We start from the raw sequence: 14,000 nt of genomic DNA on the forward strand, positions 1-14,000 counted from the left end.
CGCTGTCCCTCAGCTCTTCAGCTCAAGGCTAGCGCTCTACCACTTGAGCCACAGTGCCACTTCCGGCTTTTTTCTTTATGTGGTGCTGAGGAATCAAACCCAGGGCCTCATGCATGCAAGGCAAGCACTCTACCACTGAGCCACCTTCCCAGCCCCTAGCAATTATACTTATTGAATGCTTTAACCAAGAGTCTCACACATAGACAAAAAGATAGATGTTAGTATAAAGAATGGGCAGTCAAGTTGGAAATTTATAAGGTGTCATGAAAATATGACTTTTCCCAATATTTATTTAAATATATCAATTTACAGTCATATATACATGCACTTTATGTTTTAGAACTTTCTGGCAGGATACTTGGCCAGTGACTTCTGCACATATAGAGTATCCACATTTCTCCTTCTAGTTTAAAAAATACCTTTCAGCTCTATTCCCCTAAAGCTACCTTCCTAATTGTTCATGAAGTTAGAGAACATACCAAAGTGTAATGCTAAGTTTTTGGATCTAAGATCTAATGAATGAAATACCTTTTTGTTTGTGTGGGCTTAAACTAAAGGCCTGGGCATTGTTCTTAAGCTGTTTTGCTCAAGGCTAGTGAAGCTCAGGGACAGTGTCCAGGTCCTGAGTTCAAACCCCAAGACTGGCAAAAAAATAAAAATAAAGCTGAGGCAGGAGGATTGAGAATTTGAGGCTACACTCTCAAAAAAATCATAAATATATGTGTGTGTGAGTGTGTGTGTGTGTGTGTGTGTGTGTGTGTGTGGTCACAGTATCTATAAAAGTATCAAAATTAGGAAGCTATATATATTTTGGGGGGGGTCCGGTCATGGGGCCTGAACTCTGGGCCTGGGCACTGTCCCTCAGCTCTTCAGCTCAAGGCTAGCACTCTACCACTTGAGCCACAGTGCCACTTCCGGCTTTTTTTTTTTTCTGCTTATGTGGTGCTGAGGAATCGAACCCAGGGCCTCATGCATGCAAGGCAAGTGCTCTACCACTGAGCCACCTTCCCAGCCCCCAGGAAGCTATATTTAAAGATATTATAGGTTTGGTTTTTTTTGTTGTTGTTGGTTGTGGGGCTTGAACTCTGGGTCTCGGTGCTATCCCTCAGCTCTTCAGCTCAAGACTAACATCTACCACTTGAGCTACAACACCACTTTGGTTTTCTGGTGCTTAATTGGAGATAAGAGTCTCACAGACTTTTCCTGCCAGGGCTGGCTTCGAACTGCAATCCTCAGATCTCCATCTCAGCTTCCTGAGTAGCTAGGATTACAGGCATGAGCCATTGGCGCTGGGCAATATTATAGTTTAGAGTACCCTCTGGTTGAACCCAGAGCCTGGTATTTACTATGCAAACATTGGGGTAAATTAATACTAAATGGTTGTGAATATGTAAAAATTAGCAGGTGGCTGGATGCCGGTGGCTCATGCCTATAATCCTAACTACTCAGGAGGCTAATACCCGAGGATTGTAGTTCAAAGCCAGCCTGGTTAGGAATGTCCATGAGACTCTTATCTCCAATTAAGCATCAGAAAATTGGAAGTGACACTGTGGCTCAGGTGGTAGAGTGCTAGCCTTGAGCTGAAGAGCTCAGGGACAGTGCCCAAGCCCAGAGTTCAAGCCCCACAACTGACCAAAAATAAATAAATAAATTAGAAGGTTTATGGTGATACATGCCTGTAATACCAGGGCTGGGGAAGCTGAGGCAAAAGGATCATAAATTTGAGGCCAGCCTCAGTTAAATAGGGTGATCCTGTCTCAGAACTGAAGGACTTGGAATGTGATGCAGTGATAGGTCACTATGCCCAAGTCTCTAGGTTTGATCCCTTACACTGAAAAAAAAAAAAAAGAATAAAAATTAAATTTAAAAATCACCCAGCAATCGGGCTGGGAAGATGGCTCAGTGGTAGAGCGCTTGCCTTGCATGCCTGAGGCCCTGGGTTCGATTCCTCAGCACCACATAAGCAAAATGAAAAAAGCTGGAAGTGGAGCTGTGACTCAAGTGGTAGAGCTCTAGCCTTGAGCTGAAGAGCTGAGGGACAGCGCCCAGGCCCAGAGTTCAGGCCCCACAACCGGACCCAAAAAAAAAAAAAAAAAAAAAAAATCACCCAGCAAGTGTTAGGTATAATGCTCTTTGTCAAGCACTGACTTTAAAAACAAGATCTGGGCTAGGAAGGTGGCTTAGTGGTAGAGTGCTTGCCTAACATGCATGAAGCCCTAGGGTTGATTCCTCAGCACCACATACACAGAAAAAGCCAGAAGTGGCACTGTGGATCAAGTGGTAAAATACTAGCTTTGAGCAAAAAAAAACTCAGGGAGAGTGCCTAGGTACTGAGTTCAAGCCCCAGGACTGGAAAATAAAACAAACAAACAACAACAACAACAACAACAAAAAAGATCTTAATGGCTTACCTTGGACAGGTATTTCAAACATCCTGTATTATTATTCTCATTTTTATAGATAATAAAAGTGCAAAGCAAAGAAAACATCCCAAATCCCACAATGTGCAAGAAGATTTAGATTGACTACATGTCAATCTAAATGAATGACTATATGTCTATTCATTCAGCTACCATTTCTGAGTGTTTCTATATGCCAGACTCCATTCTAGGAACATGACAGAAGATCTCTTCCAGTGAGTGCTTACTTTCACAGGGAAGCTAAAGCCAGAAGAGCCCTGCTATATCCCTTTCTCCCCCAGGGCCCTAGAAAAAGGAGATCATAATGTGAGCACTGAACTTTTGAAGTTTCTAGAGACTTTACAAGCAGGAGTCTCATGATAAGACAGGCCTTTTTTTTTTTTTTACAGAGACAGTAAAGGGTGACTTGTTTACACAGGCTAAAAATGAAAACTGGGGTGAGAAACTCAACAGTAGAACATTTGTTTAACATGTGTAAGTCTCCTGGGTTCAATCCCCAACGCTGTCAAAAAAGTTTGTCTTAAGAGAGGGAAAAAAAGTGAAGGCTGCAGAGGAACTGGCAGGAGATGGTTAACCATTACATTATCATATCTGGGAAATTCACAAATACAGAAGAGTTTCATTTCCCCTTCATGCCAGGTTATTGAAGCTTTGGGTTAAGTTCTGTTTTATCAAATAAGAGAAGTGTTGCTTCTTTGTCAGTTATCGCTACAAGAATTAAGGATGATTAATCATCCTAGAGAAACAGGATATAGCACAAACTAAATGGTCTTAATTTGTAACACTGGATTTACATTTTTAGCTGAGGTTAGCAGCTCACACTTGTAATCCTAGCTAGTTGGGAAGCTGAGATTGGGAGGATCAGGGTTCAGGTTTAGCCCAGGAAGAAAAGTTCATGGGACCTTCTTAATAGAGAGTAGGACATGGTGATTTGAGCCTGTTATTAGAGCAACTGGGAATCCTAGCATAGGTAAATTGCACCCAGAAACATGCCTAGCAGAAATTAACACCTTATTACAAAAACCACCAGGCCATGAAGACTTGCATTCAAGTCCTGTTACCAGCATATACCCGCCAAAAAAACTCCACTGCTATTATTCATGTCTGTTCAGGAAGCTAGCTAATCAATAAGTTAAGAAAGATAAATAAGCCTGGGAATCTGGCTTAGTGGTAGAGTACTTGCCTAGCATTCATGAAGCCCTGGGTTCAATTCCTCAGTACCACATAAATAGGAAAAGACCGGAAGTGGCACTGTGACTCAAGTGGTAGAATGCTAGCCTTGAGCAAAAGAAGCTCAGGGTCTTTTCCCAGGTCCTGAGTTCAAGCTCCAGGACTGGCAAAAATAAAAATGATAAATAAAAAGTACAGCTATTTAAAATAATAGATGGCTAGCAACTGATGGCTCATGCCTGTCATGTCCTAGCTACTCAGGAGGCTGAGACATGAGAATTGCAGTTCAAAGCTTGGTCAGGCAGACCAGTTTGTGAGATTCTTATCTTCAATTAACCAGCAAAAACCCAGAGTAGAGTTGTGGCTCAAGTAGTAGAGTGCCAACCTTAAGGAAAAAAAAATATCAGGGGCTGGGAAGGTGGCTCAGTGGTAGAGCACTTGCCTTGCATGCCAGAGGCCCTAGGTTCGATTCCTCAGCACCACATAAGCAAAAAGAAAAAAGCCGGAAGTGGCGCTGTGGCTCAAGTGGTAGAGTGCTAGCCTTGAGCTGAAGAGCTGAGGGACAGCACCCAGGCCCAGAGTTCAGGCCCCATGACCAGACCCAAAAAAACAAACAAAAAGAAAAAAAAATATCAAGGGAGAGCATAAGGCCCTGAGTTTAAGACCCAGTACTGCCACATTACCCCCCCCACACACACACTGAAAAAGCTCTTTCCCCTCCTTGCTCCCTAACTAGCAGATGCTACCATGAATGACACTCACAACTATTCAGACCAGGAAGTTCATTAACTAACCAGCTATTTCAGAGGAAGCAAATGGTAATCAATGTCCTTCACTAACACCGAAATTCAGGAAAACCTAGCCAAATGTCAAAGACCAAATCCAAGGTCATCTTTCTATTTGGAGTCAGAATCTACTTAGGTGGTGGCAAGACATGCCAACTGGCATTGGCATGATTTATCAAAGAGATTATAAAAACCAGGAGGAAAGCCAGGTGCCAGTGGCTGAAACCTGTAATCCTAGCTAGTCTGGAGGCTGAGATCTGAGGATCATGGTTCAAAACCAGCCTGAGACTCTTATCTCCAATAATCCAGAAGTGGTACCAGTAGTACCAGAAGTGGTACTGTGGCTCAAGTGGTAGAGCACTAGCCTTGAGTTGAAGAACTGAGGGACAGTGCCCAAGCCCAGAGTTCAAGCCCCACAACAAAAAACCCAGGAGGAAAGACTCTGCAGTGGCATCTGAGTTGATTTGCAATTTTTTCCTGAGGATTATTACTAAACTGTAAAAAAAAAAAAAACTTCAAGAAAAAATAAAAGGAATATAAAATAGACTAAGCTAAACCTGTCATCCTGTATAGAAAACACTTCCTGTGGGCTTAGTGGTAGAGTGCTTGCCTAGCATGCATGAAGCCCTGGGTTTGATTCCTCAGTATCACATAAACAGAAAAAGTTGGAAGCAGCACTGTGGCATAAGTGGTAGAGTAAAGCCTTGAGCAAAAGAAGTTCAGGGACAGTATTCAGGCCCTGAGTTCAAGACCCAAGACTAGCAAAAGAAAAAATGAAAAAAAGGGAAAAATAAGAAAACACTTCCTGGGGCTGGGAAGGTGGCTCAGTGGTAGAGCACTTGCCTTGCATGCATGAGGCCCTGGGTTCGATTCCTCAGCACCACATAAGCAAAAGAAGAAAAAAGCCGGAAATGGCGCTGTGGCTCAAGTGGTAGAGCGCTAGCCTTGAGCTGAAGAGCTGAGGGACAGTGCCCAGGCCCAGAGTTCAGGCCCCACGGCCGGACCCAAAAAAAAAAAAAAGAAAACACTTCCTGTAATTCCAGTCCCCAAATCCACATACCCCTGAAAACATCTGTCTCACAAATCTCTAAGACAGAAGGTTAAATTAGAAGCTGGCCAAAGAACCAGCTTTTTCCAACATTTTGTGGACTCTTTATTATTATTATTTTATTTTATTTTATTTTATTTTATTTTTGTCTGTCATGGGGCCTGAACTCGGCCTGGGCACTGTCCCTCAGCTCTTCAACTCAAGGCTAGTGCTCTACCACTTGAGCCACAGGACCACTTCTGGCCTTTTCTGCTTTTGTGGTGCTGAGGAATCAAACCCAGGGCCTCATGCATGCATGGCAAGCACTTTACCACTGAGCCACCTTTCCAGCCCTCTTTATTATTATTATTTCATGGCCCTGGAATGTGCTTTTATGCTTTAGAAAAATTGGTATGATTAACAGTCTTTGGAGTGATTGTTATTATTATAATAAGATCTTTTATCTTTTTACAGGCCCTGTCTTTATGCATCAGTGGACTAGCACTTGGTAAATACCTGTGTTACAGCACATGTCACTTCAGATTATAATTACTTGTTTTCGTGATGGTTTCTCACAAATGCCAGCACTGCTGATCCTTACATGCCATTATCTAGCCCTCTTTAATCCAATGTGTGATATAGAGTGAGCCTACAAGAATATCACTTCTTCTGTGTTTTGGTACTGGCGTTTGAATTCAGGGCCTCACACTCTCACTTAGCTTTTCATGAAAGGCTGATGGTCTACCACTTGAGCCACAGATCCACTTCTGGCTTTTTGCTGGTTACTTGGAGATAAGAGTCTCCTGGACTTTCCTGCCAAGGTTGGCTCCAAACTAGGGATCCTCAGATTCCATCCTCCTGACTAGTCAAGATAACAGGCAGGAGGGCTGGGAAAGTGGCTCAGTGGTAGAACACTTGCCTTGCATGCCTGAGGCCCTGGGTTCGATTCCTCAGCACCACATAAAGCAAAAAGAAAAAAGCCTGAAGTGGCGCTGTGGCTCAAGCGGTAGAGCGCTATCCTTGAGCTGAAGAGCTGAGGGACAGCACCCGGGCCCAGAGTTCAGGCCCCATGACTGGACCCCCCCCCAAAAAAAAAAATATATATACATATATTTTGGGTAGGACTTGGTATCTCCTGCCCAAACAAACAAAACAAACAAACAAAAAAAGATAACAGGCAGGAGATACCAAGTCTTACCCAAAATATCTTTTTTTGGGGGGGGTTCGGTTGTGGGGCCTGAACTCTGGGCCTGGGCGCTGTCCCTCAGCTCTTCAGCTCAAGGCTAGTGCTCTACCACCCGAGCCACAGTGCCACTTCCGGCTTTTTTTCTTTTTGCTTATGTGGTGCTGAGGAATCAAACCCAGGGCCGCAAGCATGCAAGGCAAGCGCTCTACCACTGAGCCACCTTCCCAGTCTCCAAAATATCTTTTTTTTTTTTTTTGGGGGGGGGGGTCCCGTCGTGGGGCCTGAACTCTGGGCCCAGGCGCTGTCCCTCAGCTCTTCAGCTCAAGGCTAGCGCTCTACCACTTGAGCCACAGCACCACTTCCGGCTTTTTTCTTTTTGCTTATGTGGGGCTGAGGAATTGAACCCAGGGCCTCAGGCATGTAAGGCAAGCGTTCTACCACTGAGCCACCTTCCCAGCCCCTCCAAAATATCTTTTGATGTCTTTTTTGTCCTTTTTGTCCATTGGTTGTACAGCTTGAACTCTGGGCCTGGGCGCTGGTCCTCAGCTCTTCAGTTCAAGGATAGCACTCTACCGCTTGAGCCACAGCGCCACTTCTGGTTTTCTAGTGGTTGGAGACAAGAGTCTCACAGACTTTCCTGCCCAGTCTGGCTTTGAAACCATGATCCTCAAAGCTCAGCCTCCTGAGTAGCTATGATTACAGCATAAGCCACTAGCATCCAACTCCAAAATATCTTTTGAGGAATGAAATTTAAAATTCTAGGCTCACTTTGAACTTATTCACAAATAAAGCTTCCCTTATTTCTAAAGGAGCTCTATTTTTAAATTTAAGAGTTTTCCATGATGGTTTCTCTGTGGTTTGTGACATTATTCTTCAGTTTCCTTATTTCCGTTTCAAATATGTGAGAGAGTGTATGAACAGGGAACTGTGGGTAGATCACAGAATTGAATCAGCTATAAACTATTTGTCAGAGGTGTTGTGAACTTTAATAGCTCAAGAGGTATTTACCCTCCTGGATGAAAGACACTTAGGACTACTGAGTCATTACTCACAGTGCAGCCCAATCTTCAGGAAAGCACAGGTTTAAAAGTACATCCACAATGCTGTCATTTCAAATTCTGTGTGAAGTGCTAGCCGACCATAGCCTACCTAACATCCAACTAGAAAGAATGTAGACTTTTACTAATGTTCATTGTTTCTAGTTAAAATATCTCATCCTTGTTCATTAAACATGAACTGAAACTGTATTTCGGGAAGATTTTTGTTTTGTTTTAATGTTGTGTGGTTGTTAGTTAGCTCTCAAATCATTTTATCTGTTAAATTTCACTATATTTTATGGTAAAACTACATTTTCAAGGAGCATGGAGGTGTACACCTATTACCCAGCACTCTGGAGGCTAAGACAGAAAGATTAGGAGACCTAGGCCAGACTGGGCAGTATAAGACCTTGTCATAAAACAACAAAGCAAACCATGGGGCTGTGAATGTGGCCTAGTGGTAGAGTGCTTGCCTAGCATGCATGAAGCCCTGGGTTCGATTCCTCAGTACCATATAAACATAAAAAGCTGGAAGTGACGCTATGGCTCACGTGGTAGAGTGCTAGCCTTGAGCAAATGAAGCTCAGGGACAGTGCCCAGGCCCTGAGTTCCAGCCCTAGTACTGGCAAAAAACAAACAAACAAAATCCCACTCATTTTCCCTTAATCCCATTGTCCAATCAATAACCTTTTTTTCTCTTCTCCTCTCCTCTCTTTTCCTTTCCTCTTTTCTTTCTGTTGCCAGGTTTTGAACTATACCCAGATTTTGAACTCAGAGCTGTGCTCTCCCTCAACTTGTTTAACTGGTGTTCTACCATTGAGCCCCACTTCCAGCGCAGTTTATTGCTGATTGATTTGCAAGTCCCTTTTACTTCTTTGCATGCACTAGCCTTGAAATATGATCCTTGGGAACTTAGTCTACTGAGTAGCTAGAATTATGGGTAAAAGCTTAGGTAGGCTACGGCCTGCTAGCAGGTCTTCACATAGAATTTGAAGTGACAGCATTGTAGATGTATTTTTTTTTTTTGGGTCTGTCGTGGGACCTGAACTCTGGACCTGGGCACTGTACCTCAGTGCTTCAGCTCAAGGCTAATGCTCTACCATTTGAGCTACATCACTATTTCTGGTTTTCTGGTGGTTTACTGGAGATAAGAGTCTCACGGACTTCCTTACCTGCGCTGAGCTGCCTTTGAACCTTGATCCTCAGATCTCAGCCTCCTGAGTACCAGGATTACAGGCGTGAGCCACTGTTGCCTGGTTAGATGTACTTTTAAACTTATGCCTGCCTGCAGATCAACCTGCACTATGGGCAAATTTAAACTCTTAAATGAGTTTAAATTTTCATCACTGCTATTACCATTATATTCCAAAGACAATCATTTGTTGTCTGAAATAGTGTCTCTTCATTGACCTTCATTTATTCTTCCTTCTCTCCAGCAGCCCTCCATACTAAAAATGGGTAAAGGGGCTGGGAAGGTGGCTCAATGGTACAGCGCTTGCCTGCATGCATGAGGCCTTGGGTTCGATTCCTCAGCACCACATAAGCAAAAAGAAAAAAGCCGGAAGTGGCGCTGTGGCTCAAGTGGTAGTGCACTAGCCTTGAGCTGAAGAGCTGAGGGACAGCGCCCAGGCCCAGAGTTCAGGCCCCACGACTGGACCCCCCCCCAAAAAAAATAAAAGGGTTAAAAAAAATCTAGAATGTCACATTTACTTTTCTTTTGGGGTTGGAGATTGAGTCTAGGGCCTGGAACATGCTAGAGTGCATCAACCACTGAGCTACCAGACTCCTGATCCACCTTAGCTTTATATTCTCATATTACATGGATTGTCAGTACCCAAGTTTTCCTGTCCCTTCCCTTCCCTTTCTTTTGCTTTTGTGTCAGTGCTTGAACTCAGGGCCTGCCCTTAGCTTTTCCTCTCAAGGCTCTTCTCCAATTAACTACCAAAAAGCTGGAAGTGGAGTTGTGCCTCAAATGGTAGAATGCCAGGCTTGCGTGAAAAAGCCAAAGGACAGCGCCTTAGCTTTGAGTTCAAGTCCTGGCACAAGCACACACACACACAAAGGAAGAAGACAAGTGGTTCTGAAAATAGAGACTACAGAAAGATGCCTCAGGAAAAGAGAGAGAAGATGTCATAGAGAAAAACTCCGCCAATTTCACAATTTTTCAAATAACCTGGAGACTCTTGTCTTTCAAGGTCTTTCACAATAACCCAGGTAAAGTCTGTTTTCCTCATTATCATGACTTTGATGATCAGTATGAGTGCCTTGGGGCAGCAGCCTCCTCTTGTCTGTTCTGGCCACTGAGTAATGTCAGGAACCACAAGTGGGCATGATGACCAATGACATGACCACCCTGGAGCAATAATGATCTTTGTGCTGAGAACTGCAGAGCTGGTCTATATCTTCTTTCTTTTTTTTTTTTTCTGTCGGTCATGGGGCTTGAACTCTGGGCTTGGGTGCTGTCCCTGTGCTCTTCAGCTCAAGGCGAGCTCTCTACCGCTCGAGCCACAGCGCACTTCCTGGTCTATATCTTCTGATGTCCATCATTTGGCCCAGGCTCCACCTGTGACAAGGTGCCACCAGCCTGCATTCCTGGTCTATATAACTGTTGTATGTCTGAGTTATCAGATTCCTGGCAAGAAAGTTCTTTCTCTGTCTATCACCGAACACCTTGCCTCTCAACTGATGGGTCCCTGTCACATAACCAGTAGATTTTTAGAAATCCCATTATTCATATGTGATCATCAGATCCTGAATGTTTAAACACAGTTACAGACTATAGAAATCCTAAACAGCTCAGAAACATTTAAGTAATTACCTTTTGGTGTTGGGAAGTTACAGGCTGAACTTCCTTTTACTGTGAATATGTCCTGTTTACTGGTTTATGTGTTTCCTCCTAGCAGTTAAAAACCAGTAACCTACAGGAAAACAGAAATATAATCTCAACATTCTATTAAGTCAATCCTAATTCATACGTAAGTCAGATCCCTCATTGTAATTTATAGTGAAGTAAAGGTGTGTTTTTAATCTCTGATTAGAAATGATTAAATTATGCACTGTTTAGATAAATGGTTAAAGACAAGAATACTGTTATTCTCTGTATACAATTCCAATTAAGTGAGTTATTATCAGGTGTTGAGTTCCACTCTACCATTTAAGCCACAGTGCCACTTCTGGATTTTTCTGCTGTTTATGTGGTACTAAGGAATTGAACCCAGGGCTTCATGCATGCTAGCCAAGCACTCTACCACTAGGCCACATTCCCAGCCCTTGCTTGAGATTTCCAGGCTGATAAAAACTGTGGCTTGCTGTTCCTGCTGGCTCACCCCTCAAAAAAAATCAAAATTCAAAGTATGTTTCTACCAAAAATCTATTGCTTTTGCACCTTACAAGAGTTGCAGAAATCTTAAGTGGAGCTACGGCCATGGTATATGGAAGTAGTTGCGTTTGAGGAAGTAGAAAATGTCTGATGTGGCTACTGTGAATACTCAAGAGATCAGAAATAGGGAAATACAGAAAGACTTGCAGGAAGCACTGAGGGCACTGTTCTTGAAGACAGGAGAACAAGAATTTACAGTGTAATAAAAGTCCTGTTTTGCAATACTCAGCAGGCCAGGTACAGGGACAGAGAAGGACACAGATAGACTCCATTAGAGCTGAGATATTTCTAGATAAATGAGGGGGAAGAAATACTGAGTGAAGGAGTTGTCCTCAAAAGATTACTTCCACTTATGATCCAGGAAGGAGATTAACAGTAAAGAAATGTAATTTGTGGAGGGGAAGGGGAAAAACAAATCATTTAAATAGGGACTCATTGCAACAATGAGATAGATGTACAAGTCGTTATGTCGAAAACGAACTTTACAACTTTGGGGGGGGGAGCAGGGAGGATTGGGGGGGCAGGGGAAGGATGGGAAGGGATGGGAAGGCGAAACAAAGGAGGAGGCTACAATGCTTGATAAGAAATGTACTCATTATCTTGCCCATGTAATTGTAACCCCTCTGTACAGTATTTTCACAATAAAAAAAAAAGTTTCAACAGAAAAAAAAACAACAGTAAAGAAATGATGTTTGCTAGAGACAAGGAAGGGCAAGGAGAGACCGGGAGAGGGGAGTGGGAGACAGAGAAAGACAGAGAGAAAGGGGGAGGGGAAAAGAGAAAAGACTGGAAGCTGTGTCATAGTTTATGATGACCTCAAAATGAAAGGACATCTTCTTCATGAAAACTCACATTTGTAAACATTGCTCAAGATGTTTTAAAAAACAGCCAGAATGGTCTTTTTTTTTTTTTCTACGTTTTATCTGACTCACCTATCTTTAATTTCCTGGGTGTTTTTTTTTTTGTTTTGGTCAGTCGTGGGGCCTGAACTCTGGGCCTGGGCGCTGTCCCTCAGCTCTTCAGCTCAAGGCTAGCACTCTACCACTTGAGCCACAGCACCACTTCCTGCTTTTTCTACTTATGTGGTGCTGAGGAATTGAACCCAGGGCCTCATGCATGCAAGGCAAGCACTCTACCACTGAGCCACCTTCCCAGCCCTTTTTTTTTAAAAAAAAAAAATAAAATCTATTATCTGTAGTTATGTCATAATTTTACTGTAAAAAACATTCAGATTATATTGTCAACTGTGTGTGAATGCATATGAACACAGGACATCTTTGGAACGAGCACATAATATTCTCTTGGTCTTAGGACTGTGCACAGTTTATTGAAAAGCCCCTACCTGGCAAAGTGATCACATGGCAAATGTAGCACTGAACTCTAATTAAGAGCCACACTACCTGGGTTCCAATCCCAGTTCTGTGGGACATTTCCTCAAATGTAAATGTTTACCAGAAAATAAATATAAAATGGTTAAGATAAAGGGGAAAAAAGTTCATTTAAAAACCTCATTCTGGGGGCTAGGAAGGTGGCTCAGTGGTAGAGCACTTGCCTTGCATGCTCGAGGCCCTGGGTTCGATTCCTCAGCACCACACAAGCAAAAAGAAAAAAGCCAGAAGTGGCGCTGTGGCTCAAGTGGTAGAGCGCTAGCCTTGAGCTGAAGAGCTGAGGGATAGCGCTCAGGCCCAGAGTTCAGGCCCCACTACCGGACCAAAACAAAAAACAAAAAAACAAAAAAACAAAACCCTCATTCTGGGGCTGGGAAGGTGGCTCAGTTGTAGAGTGCTTGCCTTTCATGCATGAGGCCCTGGGTTCGATTCCTCAGCAACACATAAGCAGAAAAAAGCCAGAAGCGGCACTGTGGCTCAAGTGGTAGGGCGTTAGCCTTGAGCTGAAGAGCTGAGGGACAGTGCCTAGGCCCAGAGTTCAAGCCTCACAACCGGCAAAATAAAAAACAACCTCATTCTGATACCAGAAATCTCAAGTACAAATCTACAAATTTATCAGCACACCAAGGGCTCATGCCTGTAATCCTAGCTACTTAGTAGGTTGAAGATTAAGGTTTGAAGCCAACTGAAAGCAGAAAAGTCCTCCAGATTCCATCTCCAATTAGCCAGCAAAATGTCAGATTGTTCAAGTGGTACCAACTATGAGCAAGAAAGCTGAGAGAGAGCTCAAGGTCATCAGTTTAGACCTTTGTACCACCCACAAAGATTATCCTGTTAGCATAATTAGTAATTTAATCTCTGAAATCTTGATTATTTGGGAGAGTTAAGGCTTCTAATGTGGTTATCTGCCACTATAGTAGATTATTGGATTGGCCCTTCAATTCCAAAAAATTCCAGTACAGGATGACTCCAGTGACTTCAAAGAATTAGTCCTATTACTTCCAATCCTTAGGCTATTGGAATCATGTTAATTTTTATATATGGCACAGGTCAAAAGGCCAACTTCCTTCTTTTGCATTCTTCTTTTTTTTTTTTTTTTTTTGGGTCCGGTTGTGGGGCCTGAACTCTGGGCCTGGGCGCTGTCCCTCAGCTCTTCAGCTCAAGGCTAGCGCTCTACCACTTGAGCCACAGTGCCACTTCCGGCTTTTTTTTTGCTTATGTGGTGCTGAGGAATCGAACCCAGGGCCTCATGCATGCAAGGCAAGCACTCTACCACTGGGCCACCTTCCCAGCCCCTTCTTTTGCATTCTTTTGTGTACTGTTCTGTGGCCACACCATGTTTTCTTTTTCTGATTTATAAATTTATAATTACATTTTAAATTTTCTTTAAAAGCGAGCCTGGGTAGGTGCCCAGGTAGCGCATGCCTATAATCCTAGCTATTCAGGAGACTGAGATCTAAGAATCTGGTTCAAAACCCGCTCAGGCAGGAGACGCTGTGAGATGTGAATTAGCTCCAATTTAGCACCAAATTGGTTGGAAGTGGAGCTGTGGCTCAAATGGTAGAGGGCTAGCCTTAAGCAAAATAAGCTCAGGTTCACCATCCAGAG

General features: G+C 43.2%; 1 protein-coding gene across 5 annotated transcripts in view; it reads right to left on the reverse strand.

Annotated features, from left to right (window-relative positions):
• Positions 1-10,519, reverse strand: part of Baz1a (bromodomain adjacent to zinc finger domain 1A) — a 122,760-nt gene extending 112,241 nt beyond the window's left edge. For all 5 annotated transcript variants that reach the window (XM_070026571.1, XM_070026552.1, XM_070026579.1 and 2 more), the window contains exon 1: positions 10,444-10,519. The gene's annotated coding sequence lies outside the window, so the exon portion shown is untranslated. The remainder of the gene's footprint in view (positions 1-10,443) is intronic.
• Positions 10,520-14,000: the final 3,481 nt, after the last annotated feature.

This window comes from Dipodomys merriami, unplaced genomic scaffold (genome assembly GCF_024711535.1).
Source record: "Dipodomys merriami isolate MVZ:Mamm:240054 unplaced genomic scaffold, mDipMer1.0.p SCAF_1, whole genome shotgun sequence".
NCBI classification, from domain to species: Eukaryota; Metazoa; Chordata; class Mammalia; order Rodentia; family Heteromyidae; genus Dipodomys; species Dipodomys merriami.